The sequence below is a fragment of the Arvicanthis niloticus genome, chromosome 13 (genome assembly GCF_011762505.2).
Source record: "Arvicanthis niloticus isolate mArvNil1 chromosome 13, mArvNil1.pat.X, whole genome shotgun sequence".
NCBI classification, from domain to species: Eukaryota; Metazoa; Chordata; class Mammalia; order Rodentia; family Muridae; genus Arvicanthis; species Arvicanthis niloticus.
Genome location: NC_047670.1, coordinates 46,802,074 through 46,815,467, shown reverse-complemented (window position 1 = coordinate 46,815,467; position 13,394 = coordinate 46,802,074).

The following is a 13,394-nucleotide window of genomic DNA, read 5'->3' as shown; positions in this document are numbered from 1 at the left end:
AATTCTGATAAGTTTGTCTTTATATGCTACTTAGACATTTCCCTTGCAGATTTTAATATTCTTTCTTTGTTCTGAACATTTTGTGTTTTGATTATTATATAATGGGCATATTTTCTTTTTTATTCTAACATGTTTGGTGTTCTGTAAGTGTCTTGTACTTTTATACTCTTGTTTTTCTTTGGGGAAAATTTCTTCTATGATTTTATTGAAGGTATTTTCTGGGCCTTTATACTGGGAAACTTCTACACTTCCATTCTTATTATTATTATGTTTATTTTCTATGCCCAGATTTCATTCAATCCTCATAACTAACTTTTAGTTTCAGTTTCCTCTAAAATTGAAACAGGATAAGTCAAGCTAATCAGGAATGCTGAGATAATTAATGGCAGTGCAAGGGAGGTGTCTCTTACATCTGTTCTGTTCAGGAAGAAAGTGGATCTTATTTGACCAGAGCACAGAGGTCATTCAATCATCTCAGTGTCTAACCAGGTTATAGAAAAGTAAGGACTCACTCCTTTAGAGGGAGAAAAAAATTAAGATGTAATATCAAATCAAACATTACCTGGGTCTCTTCTCACATGTAACCTGGGAAAAGAGCAGTTTTGTGTTATGATTCAGAATCTCAAAGCACATTTGGGTATCTCCCTGTATCTGCAGAACAGACATTTAGATAGTGGAAAAGAGCTTTCAGGGGATAAGATGCCTCCTTTTCTACAACACTTATTTTTCCTAATGCTTCTGTAGGGTATACAAGCTGCATCTATCTAATGAGGCACAGATTGAAAATGGCTTAAGACTCTTGTAGTGAAGCCAGCTTGATGGTACCCAGAGGCACTGGGGTGAAATACCTCTAATTGCAATATTTAGTTATTATCAACATGGTCGTCATATTTCACTGATAACCAAAGGGCTGTGCTTACTTTTCATTACATTTTCCAGGTCTTTTTTGAATCCAGGAAATTCAGAGCTGCAAGCAACCATAGGATTAAGTGAAGCCCCTTTTTTCTTTACAGTTTTAGTGTTGTTCTTCAATACTGGCAGAGATATGATTTTAGATGGTGACTGACATGTGCTAGGCTTTTGGTTAACTGCCATCAGGTTTAGTTCTAGTTGTCACCAATGACAATGAGCACTGATTGCTTACTATGTTCTAGACATCATCAACACTCTCTACTATTAACTAAGTCACATGTAACAAGCACATGAGTGTTTAGGGTCGTATGCTGTAATAAGTGATAGTTACCTTAATATGTGTCTTAGTCAGGGTTTCTATTGCTGCACAAAACATCATGACTAAGAAGCAAGTTGGGGAAGGAGGGTTTATTCAACTTACATTTCCACATTGCTGTTCATTACCAAAGGAAGTCAGGACAGGAACTCACACAGGGTAGGAACTTGGAGGCAGGACTGTTTATAGAAATGATAGAGGAATGCTGCTTACTGGCTTGCTTCCCCTGGCTTGCTCAGCTTGCTTTGTTACAGACCCCAGGACTACCAGCCCAGGGATGGTATGTCCCACAATGGGGATGAGCTGCCAAATCTAAGTTCAGACTCCAATTTAGAGAACCTCACCTAAGTTTGAATTCAGGTAAACTTAACAGGCTAGTACCTAACATTAGTTTCCAAGTTGCCCCCCACCCCCAACAAAACCTGAACCTAGCTCCAGTCTCCAGGCTAATCCCCAACAAGACAAGCATTTCTAGGTTACACTCTCAATAAGACCAGTGTCTCTAGGTTATTCTCCCAATAAATCTGCACCCCCAGGTTATAAGCCCATCCTCTGCCTAATTACCACCAATGCAGAGGGGAGCAGAAATTAGTTTATGATATAACTCCCAGCACCAGCCAATTACGTTAAAGGCCACAATAGATTTTCAATTAGATGCTTGCACATGTACTCCCTGCTTGCTGCTTATTATAAAGCCTTACCCTAATAGACATTTAGGGCTCCCCCACCAACAAAACCATCCTGCATGATGGCAATACTAGACCTGGCAAAGATTCTGTTGGCAGCCATGGCCAAACCAAAAGATTGCAGGAGACTTCTGAAATAGATAGCTTCAGAAGAAAGAGGTAGGGGAGCCCCAGAAGATCAAAAGTGCCTCCTCCTCATGCCCAGGGTAACCCTAAAAGTAAAAGGGAAACCCACGAGCTTTTCTGTTGATTACTTTCCAGTGGCAACAGAAACAAAACGAAAACTCAAGACCACTTAGAGGCCCTAAAAATATTTAGACTCTGCTGAAAAGGCCTTACTCTGTCAGCTAACTACAGGTGACCTCTGTAGACCTGGGGGATGCATACTCAGATTCCAATCTATCACCAATTGCCAGAGGCTGCCTCTCCCCAAACTCCCACCCCATTTACACATCAGTGCCACAATGGACTCCTGGTTAAAGATGGATACAAGAATGACTCATTACCAGCCTCTCTTCTTGAATGCCTCCAGGATAACTTTTCAGCTGCCCTGTTGCCTGACTCTGACCTCGATCAATGGTCCTCTGCATGACTGCTCAGATGGATGTAGAGGTAACATGGTTCACCAATGGCAACAGCCTCATTCAAGATAGACAGAGGTATGCTGACATTTCAAACACTGAGATCATACAGGCAGTGCCACTCCTGGCAGAAATGTCAGCCCAGAAAGCTGAACTGGCAGCTCTGACCAAGGTATTAGAGCTAAGAAAAGACAAGAGACACAGATAACCTGTGTGCCTCTGCTACTACTCGCATCCATGGGCCTCTTTATATTGAGAGAGGCCTAAGGAAGAAAGGACTAAACTCTTTCCCAGAGGGCAACAAGACACCCAGTGAGTGGTTCTAGAAATTGGGCCCCTCATGTCCTTGATTGTTCTAGACCCAGGAGACCCCACATTCTTCTATCATACAGAAGATGTGATCTGGGCCAAAAATCTTCCATGTCTCAATGTCATAAGAGATTACAGAAGACAGCTGACTACAATCTAATTGTACCAGAAATAATGGGTATAAGCATACTGAAAAAGATCCATTGTTCTTCACACATGGGTTTCTGGAGAATGCAGGACTTAGTTCAACAGTCCCACAGCAAAATTAGAGATGCCAATTCAAACACAGATAAAATTGGTAAAAACTGTAATGCCTGTCAATTGGCTACTGCAGTTGCCAACGAGAAGAACCCTGGTACTCAATGCCAGAGCACAAGCCAGGAGTCTATCAGGAAACACACTAATAGATTTCAAGGAGATAAAACCAGGAAAATTAAAATAAAAATATTTGCTGATATTTATACCTTTTCAGGATGGATTGAGTCTTTCCCAACTAAACATGAGACTGTGGAGAGAGTAACAAAGACAGTACTAAAAGAAATTCTTCCAAGGTATGGTTTTTCTAAGTTATAGGGTCAGACAACGGACGTACATTTGTGTCCCAGGCAATTTAGAGATTAGCTAATATTCTGGGGATTGATTGGAAACTTCATTGTGCTTACCGACCCCAGAGTTCAGGAAAGGTAGAGAAGATAAACAAAACCATAAAAGAGACCTTAACTAAATTGACCTTAGAGACTGACAGTGACTGGGTGACTCTTTTCCCCTTCATCCTTTATAGAGGGATATGGGACTCACCTCTTTTAAAGTTATGTTTACTTCACCTGACAGAAACTATTACAGAAACATATGATTGCTAATTGTTACACAACTTCAAGGGTGTCGAATGGGTACACAAACATGTTTGGCTTAAACTTTGGGCTTTCCATAAACAAGTCCACCTCCAGAACTCCATCGACTTTAGCCAAAAAATATGGTCCTAGTCAAGAGACACCACCAGGGGTCACTAGAGCTTCGCTAAAAGGGACTCTGTGCTACAGAGTTGTAGTGTGGATCTATAGCACAAACCTTTGCAGTTGAAGAAGACCCTGGCCAGCAGGAGGAAAGTTCAGCCTCAAGACTCCCTCCTGTCTCTGACTGATGGGCTCCTACCCATGCCCCAGGGATACCATAAAGTCATAGCCCTATTATTAATTGTTTTCATAAAGTTTCAGAAAGTCCCATGATTGAGACTTCTAGTCACAAGAGAAAAGAGGGGCTGAAATGCCAAATATTTTAAGTTCAGCCTCTGTTTTAGAGAACGAAGTTTGAATTCAGGCAAACTAACAGGCTAACACATAGCATTAGTTTCCAAATTGCCCCTCAACAAAACCTGAGCCTAGCTCCAGTCTCTAGCCTAATCCCAACAAGACCACCATTTCCAGGTTATACCCTTAATGAGGCCAGTGGCTCCAGGTTATCCCCCCAACAAATCTGCATCCTCAAGTTACAAGCCCACCCTCTGCCTAACTACCACCAACACTGGGGGGGGGGCAGAAATTAGTTTATGATATGACTCAGGGCACTATGTTAAAGGCCACAGTAACTTTCCAATTAGATGCTTGCACACATACTCCCTGTTTGCTGCTTACTATAAAGCCTTGCCTGGATAGACATTCAGGGCTTCCCCACCACCAAAACCATCCTGCGTGATGGTGATGCATTGGCGGGGATCTAGCTTGAATAGAATAAAGACCCTGCTGTAAGTTACATCAGATCAGCTCCTGTCTATTTTTTTCAGATCACTAATATTTCTCTGGCACCACAGGCCCTCCCTCCTTTGATCACTAATTGAGAAAATGCCTTACAGCAAGATCTCATGGAAGTATTTCCTCAAAGGAGGCTCTTCTCTCTGTGATAACTCCAGGTTGTGTCAAGTTGACACAGAAAACCAGCCAGTACAATTGACCCCTTGTCAACTTGACACACAAATATGTCATTATTAAGCCTCGACCCTTACTTTCTTATTCATCCCCAAGATCTAAATAACTTTAAAAGTTCTACAGTCTTTACATATTAAATTTTCAATCCCTTTAAAATATCCAATGTCCTTTAAAATTCAAAGTCTTTTTACAAGTCAAAATCTCTTAACTGTGGGCTCCACTAAAATACTTTACTTCAACAGGGAAAAATATCAGGGCACAGTCACAATCAAAAGCAATATCAAACTCTTACTGTTCATCGCCTGGGATCCAGTCATGATCTTCTGGGCTCCTCCAAGGGCTTGGGTCCCTTCTCCAGCCCTGCACACAGCTTGTCTTCTAGGCTCCAGCTGCCTGTACACCTCTGCTGCTGCTGTTTTTGGTGGCCATCCCATAGTACTGGCATCTCCAAAACATTGTTGTCTTCTGCTGCAAATCGGCTTCACCCACAGCCTCTCATAGGCTCTTGTCATGGTGCCAAGCCTCACCTCCATTGCATGACCCCTTCAGTCCTGGGCCTTCAACTGCTACTGAGGTTGCCCCTTCACCAATGACCTTCCATGGCTTCTCACAGTGCTGAGCCTCAGCTGCTCTTCATGACCCCTTCATGCCTTTAAAACCAGTACCACCTGGGTGACTCTTACATATTACCAAGTCCAGCCACAGCATGAGGTACAACCTTGGCTATCTCTGGAATACATCCTCTTTGTGCTCTCAGAAAACAGTTCCCAGAAGATTTCATCTCAATGATACTGGTCTCTTAATCACCACTAATTTCTTAGTTCTAGCTAACCAGCATCAATAGTCCCAGTAATGTAAAAGCTTTGCTTTAGTAGTTCTGGCATCTTGTTAATCATAGCTGATTCTTCAGCCTCAGCTAACCAAAACCACAGAATCTTCAAAATCAAAACAGCATTGGCCCTGATAAGAGTCTTTAATCTTCCTTCTGAAATTTCATAAGCCAGGCCTCCATCATTTGCACTGTTCTCACCATTATCTTCCAAACTCCTACAGAACATCCCACAGAGCTCTTAATACCCAGTGGCTCTTCTGACCCAAAGTTTCAAAGTTTTTCCACAGGCCTCCCCAAAACATGGTCAGGTTGTGACAGAAATACCCCACTATGCTGGTACCAATTTGTCTTAGTCAGGGTTTTTATTGCTGCACAAAACATCATGACCAAGAAGCAAGTTGGGGAAGGAGGGTTTATTCAGCTTACACTTTCACATTGCTGTTCATTACCAGAGGAAGTCAGGACAGGAACTCACACAGGGTAGGAATTTGGAGGCAGGACTGGATGCAGAAGCCATGGAGGAAGGCTGCTTACTGGCTTGCTTCCCCTGGCTTACTCAGCTTGCTTTGTTATAGAACCCAGGACTACCAGCCCAGGGATGGCACACCCACAATGGGCCCTCCCACCCTTGATCACTAATTGAAAAAAAATGCCTTACAGCTGGATCTCATGGAGGCATTTCCTCAAGGGAGGCTCCTTTCTCTGTGATAACTCAGGTTGTGTCAAGTTTATACACAAAATGAGTCAGTAAAACATGTTTACTTTTAATTCTTTGAATAATAGTTTGACATGGACATCATTTTCAGATCCTACATTTTGTTTCAGATAAAACATTTTGTTGGAGATGGTAAGTGACTTGCCTACAATCACAAGCACGAAGAGGAAAATCTAAAACATTAAAGCTTGGGTTTTGTTATTTTAAATTTAAGCCTTGATCTAATAACTGCTGAAAGCTGATTAAACTTTGTGGACTGCTGTGAAGCAAAGTCCTGTTGTCATTTTTTAGGGCTAAGATGAATCACCCTGACTAAAGCAACTTTAATGGGAAAATGTTAATTTGGCTTACAATGTGTAGGTCCATCATTAGAGGAAAGTCAAGGTGGGAACTTCAAGCAGGTAGTTATATCACATTTATAATCAAGGATAGAGAGAATAAATACAAGCAGGATCTTTCTCAACTAACCTTCTGTACTCTTTTACAATCCAATACTCAAAACAAGGAAATGATGCTATTCGTGATGGGCTGGATCTCTCCACATTTATTAATGTAATCAAGACAATCCCCACACAGACATGCACACAGACCAATCTGTTCTACACAAGCCTACATTGAGACTCCTTTCCAGGATGATTCCAGATTGTGTCAACCAGACAATTCAAGAGAACTATCACAAAGCAACTTTGCATAATACCTAAAATGTGTATAAAACTTTCTCTTAACACAGACTCAGTGAAGTTCCGTTTTATGATGCAACCAGTAACACTCAGCAGCCAAAGTCCCCTGTGCACAACCTGCATACAAAAGAAAGAATTGAAAGTAGGACGGGAACTATAGGGGACTAAGAGGAAGAGAGTAATGGGGGTAAATGTAATCCCTATGAATGTATACAATTTTCCAAAGAGAAAACCCTACAATTTGTTAATGTAAAGTGACTGTATATGGTATGAGGTTTTATGTGAATGTTTTTAGATAACAGTAAATAAGTAATTGTACTTGGACCATTTTCGTTCTCATACTCTGACATGGGTGCTGGGAATTGAACCAGGGTTCTCTGGATGATCATTGTGTGTTCTTACACTGTGCAACCTCCCAGTCTTCTCTGACTTATTTTTAATACCAAGTAGGTGCTGCTTTGTAACTCAGGAACTTACCATCATCCTATTTCAACTCCAAGACTGTTCAAGATTGTTGTAGTTTTAGATATATACCACCACACACCTACAAATTATGTCCTATTTGGTAATTCTTTTTCTTACCCCAATATTATTAAGACATTTCACTGTTTACTTCTAAAATTATACTTCCACTTTTAAAGGGACTTTAAACTTTAGATCAAATAATTCAAATTCATTTTTCGTCCACCAGAGCATTGTATGACAGCATAATTTGATGAAAAAAATCTACTCTTTCCCAAGTATTCAAAAGGTCATCTTATCCAGGAGACAAGTAATAACATGTGTGTTAGTCTATTTCTGAGTACTGTTCTTTTCTGTAGTTTCCAGCTCCTGTTAGAATTACAGTGTCATAATTACTGTTGCTCTGTAATAAGTCTTTCCATGCACTAATGAATCACTCAGCTTTGTTCTTGTCTGAACATGCCTAGGTTTTGTGTTCACTTTTCACGTTGGTGTACAGTTTAGAGTCTACTTATTAATCCACACCGACAAATAAACAAAATAAACTTTGGTAACTTGAACATAGTTGCTATGAATCTCTAATTCAACTTGGGCAAACCAGGCACTTGACATAGGTGATTCTCAAGCCCACTGCTTGCTGTGCCCCTCTGCTCATTATGTTGTAGTCAACATTCCTTCTCCACCACCCCCCACCCCCTTTTTAATGAAGTGGAATTTGTTGACTTTGAGTAAGTAGATTCACTGTTGAGTGTTTTTGTATCATTTTTAAAATGGTAAATTGAAAGGAAGAGACTGGTAAATTAGAGACAAATGAAACTTCTTCCCTGCATTATTTACAAACTTGAAATAAAACATTAATAGTGTGGTTGCTAAGAGAAGAGGGTGATATGGAAGGGCCCAGATGTGCAACAGCAAACAGTACACACAGACCAGATGAACTCCAGAAGTATTAAATATTAGGTTTATTTTTAAAACAAGAGTCTCTAACATTGGGTATTACACATCATACTCCTTAAACTATAACATAAAACTGAGAGGGATAGAATGTTTCCATCATCATTCCACAAAGTTAGTATTGTCCTGACAAAAAAACAAGATAAGACACATTGTTACTCAACATTGCAAGATATGGGGAAAGGAGATAAGGTGAATTACACTGTCTACTTGTATTCAACCTAGCTAAAGGAACAAGAAAAAGATATGAAATGGATACAGACTGGGAAAGAAATTCTGTTTGCATCTAATACAATCTTATAGTTTAAAGGCCCTAAGGACTCTAAGATAAATAGTACTCATCAAAGAAGAGATGATACAAAATTAACATGTGTAAACTATTAAATATCAATAACAAACACAAGAAAGTCAAGAAAATTATCTCAAAAGTAAAACGGGGTGAGGGGATGGTTTAGTTATGCATTCAGCCAATTATATCAAGTACCTGCACAATGAAATCTATAAAGAGCTAAATAAAGACATTGAAGAAGACACGAGATGATAGAGAGAAAAAAGGCTTCTTAGTTTTAAGTCTTTGTTAGTAAACCTGCAGCACTAATTTTTAAATGGCCCTATTACCATAAGTGATGTAGAGATCAAATGCTATCAATGCCCAGAATTAGACAAGGTCCTGAGGGAAATAGTATCTCAGAAGAGCCTGCAGTTACACACGTGGACACGCACAAATGAAAATTAAAAATCAATCTTTTTCAAAACAGAAAATGTGAAACAGAAAGAGATTACAAAAGGAAATCTTTGCCAGCTATTTGTATGACATTTGATTTACATCTTGACTCAGAGCTCAGTAAATAATAAAGTATATACAAAGGGCAAATAATTTTATCAATAAAGAGGAAATCAATGGAACAGACATTGTGAAGTGAGATGTAAATTGTCAATAAATTTATGATTTTAGTGTCCTCAACTGTCAAAATTACAAGTTAGCATATAAGATTACAGTGAGGAAACATGACATTTACCATGATGATGTTAAGTTTCCATTTCACTCTTGTCATTGGCTATTAACAAGAAAACAAGTACCTCTGAACGTTGGATAGAATATGGGGGAAGGGAACTTTATCTACTGATATTGTGAGTGGAAATTAGTTCTGTCAGCATGGAAATTCTTTAAAAAGTTCTCAGTACAACTGTCAAATGACCAAGTTATACCATTTCTATGTAATGGTCAACAGATTTTTTAAAAAATCAAGATTTAATAATAATATTTGCATGCCCATGTCATTATACCATTGACAGCAAAAAAGACTCAGTTCCCCTAACAGACACATGCTTAAAGAAAACACACAATAGGATTATATTCAGTCATAAAGAAAATGAACTTTGTCCTATGCAAGAAAGTAAATGGGAAGTAGATTGTGATGGCAAGTAAAATAAGCCAGATTTTAAAAGATAAGCAACACATTCCTGTCTGATAAATGAAAAAATGTAAATGAAAGAGTCTTGAAGGTGACGTGATGTTATTAAGGTTATTTAATGGGAGAAATCAGACAAGATGGGAGTGAATAGTGGAACTAGACATGAACCAAGCCTCTGTAGGTAAGTATAAAATGGTATAATGTGACACAGTAGTCTGTACAACAAATAAGTAAATTGTAAGTAAGCAAAAACCTTAAGTTGCTTATTGAAGTAACTTTCTGGAATGTTGATATATACTTGAATTGTTCATCGTTCTGCATTCAGGATCTTTGCTAAGTTCATCTATTACTTCTAAAGGCTCACTGGTTATATTTAATATGCTTTCTATGATTGCAATGACCTCATGTCTAAATTATGATTACTTCTTTCTTAATCAAAATGTATTGCTTCTTTTATTTTTGAGATTATATTTACATTAACCCTTCACTTTCCTCCATTTTAACACTGTGATCTTTGTATTGATTACAAGATTTTTGCGTGTGATATTCACTAAAGGAATTCACTTCTTTCTTTTAGTTTCTCATTTTATTTTGCTTTATTGGAGTAGTGTTTTCCATTGAGTTTCCTTTCCTCCATCTACTACTATCATCTGAATATCAATTTTTTAAAATTTTGTTTATTCCAAAACTCACATTTGTTTTTTGTAATTAATAATCCACACTAAACTTTAATTTGTAAAGAAGTATTTATTCTCACTTTTATGTCACTTGCATATCAACTCTATATTTCATTTATGAACTTTTTAACTTGTAAGTTATCTCCTCCTCCTCCTGTCTTCTCATTTCCTCTGTTCCTTACTTCCTTTCTTCCTCATTTCCTCTCTTCCTCCACACCACTTTCAGGGCCTTGCTGTTATCTGGACACATTGCACCTTGGAGAATATTATCCCAAATGGTTTTTTATTTTTTTACCAAATACTTTACTTTTCCTTATCATACAAGCTAGATAATTATTTTTATTTTCCTATTTTCTGTAGAAAAATAAAAAAAGATATGTGTGGTATTCATGTTACTCCTCCCTCATATCTGGATGAGATTATTGGTACAGCTATATGTTCTAGAATTACTACTGTGGGCTTAGAAAAGTTTCTTAATATATGTGTTCCCTAAGACTCTATTTCTCTTTGTTATATTTTTAAAAATCATTGTATTAAACTGCCCACTTACCAGTTTAAATATTTTTAACTAATATTCATATATATATGAATACTATAATCATCTTGGAGTCTAGAAATCTAGAAACAGAATACATTGTTAGAATATTAATTTTCAAAATTAGTTTATTGACATATTTAACTTTAAATTCAGGTTCTTTAATAAATATTACCTACTCTATAAGCTTTTATCTCTTGATTTCTTGATTAAGAAGTTGTAGATAGTTTAAGGGATCAATTTCTACAAACTAGACTGCTCATTATGTCTTTTTACTCATGAAGTTGTTTATTAAATTCTCAGGTCTGTGTGGATAATGGAGAATCCCTTCATCTTCTTAGAACCCTATGTCTTCTTTATATCAGTCTGTCTTAGAAGTTTATAATTTATTTTACATTTTTGAAAGAAACAACTTTCCTGCCATTAACTTTTTCTAGTTTTGTCTTTGCAATTTCATGTATTATGACTTTGTCTCATTTATTTTTCAATGTAATTCATTTGGAGTTTACATTTCTTTTCTTTAGCTAGCAACTTAAAGTATTCACCTGAAAATAACCTTGCTTTGTACCAGAATATCCCTTTAAATGCTGCTTTAGCTGGATCCTATATTTACTATATCATATTTTAATTAAATTTTTATGTAACCATTCACTTTGTATTTTATCCCTTAGTTATTTACATTTTCTGTTTAGTTTCCAAACACTTGAGAAATTTCCTTATAGGTATATTTCTGTTATCAGTCAGTTCTTAAGCCCCATGCTATCAAAAATATATACTTTTTGACAAGCTTTTATTTTGGCACAAGAAAACACTTCTTTGGCTGTGTGCTCTCTGAACTTCTAGTAAAAGAGGCTGGTGGAAACATATTATGTTTTATATTCTAATAATTTCCTTTGATTTGCTCCATTGGTGACGAAAACGAAGGTGTCAAACTTTCAACCAAAATTATGAGTTTGTTTTTGTTTTCTTTTTCTTTCAGAGTGTCAGTTTGGTTTGTGTAGTTTGAAGCTCTCTTGACAGAGAAGTCTTTTGGGGGGTAGAGGAATTATACCCTCGATGGTATTAAAATCCACTTATTAAATGCTTTGGGTAAAATTCCTCATTTCCAAATCTTTTGGTGCTATTGAGGTTGTACCAGCTTGCCTTTAATAAGAAGGGTGCAGAAAGCATGAGGTATGATCTGTGGATGGTTACTAAGGCTCAGATACAATGCCTTTGTTTTAACAGAGCTTTTGTTAAATGGCCATTTGGGCTTTCTGTGGATAATTTATTTGCCTTGATTCAACTCTTCTCAGGGTTGATCATTTATAAAGGACTGCAGAACAGGATTTCTCAGAGAAAAATAACTGAATGGACTGAAAATTACTGGCTATGATTTGCTCAATAAATTTCAATTTTATTGAAATAAAAACTCACTGAGCATGTTTTTTTCTTAACAAATGGATTGTTCTGCAGGGTATGGAAGAGCCATTTTAGCCCTGTTTCGCAGCTAATTGGAGGGGTTGTTTGCAGCCCCCCATTTAAAACCAGACTCCTTCTCACCTTCTCTCCCTCCATTTTATCTTTCTAGCAGAACCTTTCAAACCTTTTTTTTCCTGTCCTCCACCCTAAAACCATAATGTCCGAGCTTTCCCATAAACACTTGTGTGCTCGCACATGAATCAAATGTGGGGGAAAATCATGAGTGTGACTCCATTCATCTATGCGCTATCTAATCTTCATTGTCAAGAGAACTGGATTTAGAAACTCCTAGATGACACACCTTTGGAAGTGTTTCCCCCTCAGACAAAGCTTTCTTTTTTTTTTTTTATTGGATATTTTATTTATGGAAATTTGCCTTACGGGAGAAAATTCCCCCTTAAATGTAGGTGGTACCATCCTATGTTTTGGGGTCCTGGATTCAAAAAATGCAATAATGAGGATACAGGCTGAGCCCTAATATCCATCACTCTCTGTGGTCTGAATGTGGACAAAGTACCGTGCTCTATCAGAGGTGTGTCCTGCTCCTGTGACAGCAAAGGCCATTTTTTACTTTCATATATTCCAGCCACGATACGCTGTCCTCACAGGGCGTGATCTAAAAACACATCCTTCCTCATTACAGTTGTTGGCTTTAATGTTGTTTCTTTATTCTAAATAATTCCACACATGTGTTCAATGTGAGCACATTTAACCCACTCTTACTCCTCTAATATCCCCAGAACACATATCCCTTGCTTACATCTTTATTTTTTTTTTTTTTGATAATTCACTAAGATCAGTTAATGCTGTACATATGGGCATATGTGTGGAGCCATCCACTGGAACATAAAAAAATACCAGTGGCCACATGTTCACACACAACAAAGTGATTCTCCCTTTCCTAGCAACTATCAAATGCTTACATATCTGTTCAGTA